The 6800-nt window shown below is 38.9% G+C and overlaps 1 protein-coding gene across 4 annotated transcripts in view; it reads right to left on the reverse strand.

Annotated features, from left to right (window-relative positions):
* TOR1AIP2 (torsin 1A interacting protein 2) overlaps positions 1–6800 on the reverse strand; it is a 44689-nt gene that overhangs the window by 16272 nt on the left and 21617 nt on the right. The window lies entirely within an intron of this gene.

The raw sequence follows: 6800 nt of genomic DNA on the forward strand, positions 1-6800 counted from the left end.
ACGGCAGCCCACCAGGCTCCCCTGTCCCTGGGATTCTCCAGGCAAGAACACTGGAGTGGGTTGCCATCTCCTTCTCCAATGCACAAAAGTGAAAAGTGAAAGTGAAGTCGCTCAGTCGTGTCCGACTCTTCACAACCCCATGGACTGCAGCCTACCAGGCCCCTCCGTCCATGGGATTTTCCAGGCAAGAGTACTGGAGTGGGGTGCCATTGCCTTCTCTGATAAATACTATAGAGTAATTCAAAAATAATTAAATGGAAAAAAAATGAACCAACTACTGATACGTAAGATGGATGAATCTGAAAAATGTGATGAGGGAAAAAAGCCACACACAAGATTATATGCCAAATGATCCCATTTATATGAAGTTCTAGAATGGCCAATGGTCTACAGTGATGGAAAACAGAAGTGGTTCCGAGGGTAAGGACTACTGACTGGAAAAGGGCATGAGAAAACCTTTTGGGGTAATTAAAGTGTTCTATATTTTTACTGGGGTGGTGGTTACATTTGTCATCAAGCTTAAAATCTGTGCACCTTGTTGCATGTAGGGTATCTTCAATAAACTTTATTTCATGTAAACCTAACTGAATGCTTAAAAAAAAAAAAAAAAAACATATTACTTGGAAACTAGGTTGCAGTCAGTAAGTAATCTGCAAAGGAACACCAGAGATATATCTATAATTCTACAAGTGCTCAATATATGCCTTTCTTATCACAAGGCACATATCATTTCTGTAGCCCATTTCACTCAGACCCTTTGACACACACTGCTGTTCATAGCTGAACCAGTATTCCCTCAAGGCTACAAGGAAGAAATGATGTAATCACAGAAGTTCTTGATGTATCTTCAGAAAAAATTACATGGTGGGGTATCTGGGAGACCTGGAGGCAGATTCCAGAGGCAGGTCAATTTTTTGAACTGTGTCTAATCCATACCAGGAAATGTGCGTATTAGAAACCTCTGGACTGCATAACAGAACTGAGGTAGCACCTCATTCTGATGGAAAATGGACATGTTGAAAACTTTTTGCAGCTTCAGGAAAAACCATCCATGAGCATCTCAAAATACACCACCACCCATCTTTGATGGTATCTTGAAAGGAAAAAAAAAAAAAAAACTGATGAAGACCTACATGCTTCATTTAGCACAGAGGATGTTCGCTTTTAGTCAATCCCTTCTTTACAGGTTCAATTGTGAAATACTGGTTTTCAGTGCCCCATTTATAGAGGTTACAATGATTCATTTTCCCACTTAAATAAAACTTAGCCTTATCATTGGCAGGTATCTTTGCTTCCCTGTGATCCTGAAATCTGCAGCAAAACTTACTGTTTTCCTCTAACTGTCTCCATGAGGGCTCAAATCAGGTTCAAGTAATAAGGTTTTATTGTCTATGGAGAATACAACAGGGAGTAGGCTGAGGGATGGAGAAGGCAATGGCACCCCACTCCAGTACTCTTGCCTGGAAAATCCCATGGACGGAGGGGCCTGGTAGGCTGCAGTCCATGGGGTCGCTAAGAGTTGGACATGACTGAGCAACTTCACTCTCACTTTTCCCTTTCATGCATTGGAGAAGGAAATGGCAACCCACTCCAGTGTTCTTGCCTGGAGAATCCCAGGGACAGGGGAGCCTTGTGGGCTGCCGTCTATGGGGTCGCACAGAGTCAGACGAGACTGAAGCGACTTAGCCTTAACCTTGGCTGCACTGGGTCTTAGTTGCGGCATGTGAACTCTTAGTTGTGACATGCAGGATCTAGATCCCTGACCAGGGATTGAACCTGGGCTCTTTGCTTTGGAGTTCGGAGTCTTAGCCCCTGGACCACCATGGATGTCCCCTGGCTCTGTCTTTTAGGGAGCACCCTTTCTGCTCCGTCTCAATGTACCAATGGTAATGCTTTGACAACCTGGCAGGTGTTGTTCACTGTTTGGTACATAGAATGATCTCTGCACTGCAGTAATAAAACCAAGTTTAGCAGCCTGGAACACACAAAATTACAAGTTGTGAGAGTAATTTTACAAACTGATGCATAACACAGTTCATATACAACTGGTACTGAGTAATAAAATGTTGAAAGTGTTCAACTTTTTTATTGCAATGTACATTGTTTAAATGCACATAAAAATTAAACACATGATCAGAAAAGATACATGTTTGCTTCTGTGGAGGAAAGGATAGGAAGAGGATGAGAATGAGTTTCAACTGTCATCCGTTAAGCACTTTTTAAAAAATGAGGTATATGTGGCAAAATGTTAGTATACTTTATCTATGAACAGAATTCCTGTGCTACACAAGGACCTTGTTGCTTATCCATTCTGTATATAATACTCTGTATCTGCTAACCCCAAACTCCCACTCCACGCCTCTCCCTACCTTCCCTCCCCCATTGGCAACCACTAGTCCATTCTCTGTCTGAGTCTTTCCCTTCCATAAATTCATTAGAGTCATATTTTAGATTATACATATCATCTTCTATCCATGGACATTTACACTGTTTCTATGTCTTGGCTACTGTGGACAGTCTTGGCACTATGAACATAGAGGTACATGTATCTTTTTGTTTTTGCCATGCCAAGAACCTTGCAGGATGTTCCCCCACCGGGATTAAACCCAGGGCCTCAGTAGTGAAAGCAAAGAATCCCAACCACTGACCCACCAGGGAATTCCCTATCTTTCTGAATCATAGTTTTGTCTGGAGTGGGACTGTTAGGTCGTATGGTCATTCTATTTTTAGTTTTCTTGAGGAAGCTCCATACTGTTTTCTGTAGCGGCTGCACCAACTTACACTTCCAGCAACAGTGTAGGAGGGTTCCCTTTTCTCCACACCCTCTCTAGCATTTGCTATTTGTAGACCTTTTTTCTAAGAAGAGCTGCTTTTTCTCTTTTAATATTTTTATTTATTTTCAGCTGCACTGGGTCTTTGTTGCTTTGTGGGCTGGGCTTTCTATAGCTGCAGAGCGTGGGGGCTACTCTTCTTGCGATGTGTAGGCTTCTTATTGTGGTGGCTTTCTCTTGTGGAGTACAGCCTCTAGGGTTCGCAGGCTTCAGAAGTTACAGCAAGTGGGCTCGGGAATTGTGGCTTGTGGGCTCTAGAGCTCAGGCTCAGCAGTTGTGGCATGTGGTCTTAAGTTACCCCTCAACATGTGGAATCTTCCCAGACCAGGGATCAAACCCATGTCCCCTGCACTGGCAGACAGATTCTTATTCACTGCACACCAGGAAAATTCCATTTGTACATTTTTTAATCTTGGCCATTCTGACTGGTGTAAGGTGGTACCTCATTGTATTATAGTCTTGATCTGCATTCCTGTAATTAGTGACGCTGAACATCTTTTTCATGTGCCTATTGGTCATCTATATGTCTTCTTTCAGAAATGTCTATTTAGGTCTTCTGCCCATTTTTCTTTTTCTCTTTCACAATTACAGGAGACTTGGACAATACAGAACAAAATTACAGATAGTTCCACTAAAATTAAGATTTTTATTTGGAGTTTCAATATAAAACTCTCAAAAATTATCAAAACGAATATACAGAAAAGTAGAAGCACCATGAACCAATTCAACATGATTAAGATTTATAGTGTATGATTTCAGTATCTTTAGTTCATGAAATTTTTGCAACTGTTTTATGTCCCTGTGTATGTTTCAGTGTCTCCTAGTTTATAAAAACTTGAGTAGAATTTGTATCCTATTGTATGAAAATTGCCCATTTTTCATTTGGGTTCATTTTTTGTTGTTGAATTGTATCAGCTGTTCATATATTTTGGAAATTAAGACTTTGTCAGCTGCATCATTTGCAAATATTTTTTTCCCAGTCTGTAGGCTGTCTTTTTGTTTACGGCTTCTTTTGCTGTGCAAAAGCTTGTAAGTTTAATTAGGTCCCATTTATTTTTGTTTTTATTTCTATTGCCTTGGGAGACAGACCTAAGAAAATATTGGTATGATTTATGTCAAATGTTTTGCGTATGTTCTCTTCTAGGAGTTTTATGGTTTCAATGTTTAAGTCTTTAGGACATTTTAATTTACTTTTCTGTATGCAATGAGAGTGTGTTTCAACTTCACAGATTTACCTGTGGCTGTCCAACTTTTCCAACATCACCTGCAGAAGAGACTGTCTTTTTCTCATTGTATATTTTTGGTCTTCTCTGTTGAAGACTGATCACAGGGGTGGGGGTTTAATTTTGGGCTCTCTATTCTGTACCACTGATCCATGTATGTCTGTTTTTGTGCTAATATCATCCCATTTTGATTGCTGTAGCTTTATAGTATTGCTTGAAGTCTGGGAGGGTTATGCCTTCTCCTTTGTTCTTTCCCCATAGGATTGCTTTGGCAATTCTGGGTCTTTTATGGTTCCATATAAAGTTTAGGATTATTTGTTCTATTTCTGTGAAAAATGTCATGGGTGATTTGATAAGGAATCACATTACATTTTGTAGACTGCTTTGCTTTGGGTAGTATGGCCATTTTAACAATATTAATTCTTCCAATCCAAGAGCACAGGACATCTTTCCTATGTTAATATAGTTTAGATTTGGGTGCATAGGTGAATACTATTTTCAGCACTTTTCTATAAAATGACTGATGTTAATAAATTTTTTAAATGAGTAATAAAATGTAATGTATTAGCTTCTGTGAGGAAAAGTTAAGAATCAAAATGAAAAACCTGTAAGGGTTAACTCTGAGCCCACACACAGGGAACTTATGTTACAAAGGCACGCTTCAACAACAGTTTCCTATGCATTTTGTCACAACCAGCTGAGAGGAGACAGAACAAAGGAAAGCTACTCTCAAGAATAAAACTGGGGCTGGGAGAGCAGTAGGACCTTACCCAACCTCTATTCCATCCTGGGAACTTCAGTCTTATGATATATGGACTTAATATTCCTTCTATTTTACAGATGAGGAAATTGAGACAAAGAAAGGCTAAGAATCTTACCCAAGAACCCACAACTAGTAGAGACAGTTAGGATTTGAACTCAGGTGATCTGAACTCAGGTATTCTGACTGTGGGACCCTAGCTGTTAACCATGATACTAAACAACAACAAAAATAAAACCACATAGTAAACCTACTAAGGCACTCCAAATCTAGGTGTGAATTGTGACTCTAGCACCTATGACCTGGGTAAATTTACACACATTCAACTTTTCTCTAATTGCTTTTTTTAGCATTGTGTAAAGTCTCAGGTGATAATAAATCATATAATAAGTTATATCTACCACAATTATGACTATAAATGGGCCTTAAGAAATGTGACAAGGATCTGCCTTGGGTTATTCATCCCTCTAAGCCTCTTAATCTTCATCTCAGACCATTGAATCACACAACTACAGACTTAGCCTCAGTTACAAGATAAATCTTGTCCTTCATCAGAAAAGACCTAAGAAATTTTTGATAATTTAGCATCCAGTTCTAACAGTTGGCCTTAATCCTTATTCTAAAACTGAGACTCTATCTTATCCCTAGTTCTAACTTTTGCCTCATTCTCTTATACCTCTCCTCATCCTAAAGACTTACTATGCTGATAGACATGTATCACATTTAAACCTCACAACAGTATGAAGTAGGTATTATTACACAACTTATTTCACAGATGAAACTGGACAAAAAAGGTTAAAATGTCCAAGCTTATTTAATAATGTCAGAATTAGAAGACAAACTCAGGTCAGCTGGCTGCAAGGCCATTATTTTTCCTCTATAACAAGCAGTTTTTAAGCTGTGTTTCAAAGACTGCATTGACTCAAGGGCTGCCAGGGGAGACTCCAGAAATAGAGGGGTATGGCTCTCAACTCACTTTTACAGACACGTGTATTATGATTGCCACCTACCCTTGGATGTCATGGAATTCTTTCTTGCATGTGTGCTTGCCTGGACTATGTTCTGCTACAACTTAGAGATGAATCTTAATTCAGTCACCCACAACCCAAGATAGCCTTCTCTTTAGTACTTTCCATTAAATTTCTCCTCCTAGGTCTGCATTAAAGTAACAGAAAGTAGTTCTGGAAGTCATTTTAGAAATGGCCACAATTACATGTAAGTAATATTATCAATTCTCCCAGAGGATGGAAGTAGAGCTTAATATGGTTCACATCATCCTAAACAGTGGATCATCTGTCATAAGAATTAATTTTAGGAATACACTTATACTTTCAAATTCATTATTCATAACCATGAATGAGTATTTAAAATAGTCTGCAATGTTTTAAACCCAGTGAAGTCCTACTAAAGACCTAAGTTGAAAAGCTATGAAGTTTTCTAAATTTTCTCCCTTGCTCCATTTTATGACCTCTACCACACGATGTTATTTCTGAGAGCTGACCATATCAGGTACGTGATAATAATCATGTATGAAGGCAGAGTACCCTTCTTAATGTAATATTAAAATTAGTATTTTTGATTCCTTTCTCTTGCCCATATACTCACAAAGTTTATGACGACACCCTACAGAACTATTTAAGGGCGACAATAGAGCCCTCCCCACAAACCGTTGAGAAAAATATGACTAAGTTATGACCTGAAATATCAGCAGAGTCCTTCAGTCTGCTATGAAACCTCTTTATATGTCACTGGCAAAGTACAATAACTACCACTATCTTACAGTATTATGAGTACTCTTGGTTCCTAGTCTTTTAAGCTAGGCAACTAAGTATGATGGATATGCTGCTATGGTATTTTTCAAGGTATGGTTCATAGAGCATCTGCATAAGAATCTTCTGAGGCACTATTTATAAAATGTAGATTCCTGGGCCCCATAAGAAACCTTGGAAATCAAAACTTCTGTAAGATCAGGAAATTTGCATTTCT

This window comes from Bos javanicus, chromosome 16, assembly GCF_032452875.1.
Source record: "Bos javanicus breed banteng chromosome 16, ARS-OSU_banteng_1.0, whole genome shotgun sequence".
Classification (NCBI taxonomy): Eukaryota; Metazoa; Chordata; class Mammalia; order Artiodactyla; family Bovidae; genus Bos; species Bos javanicus.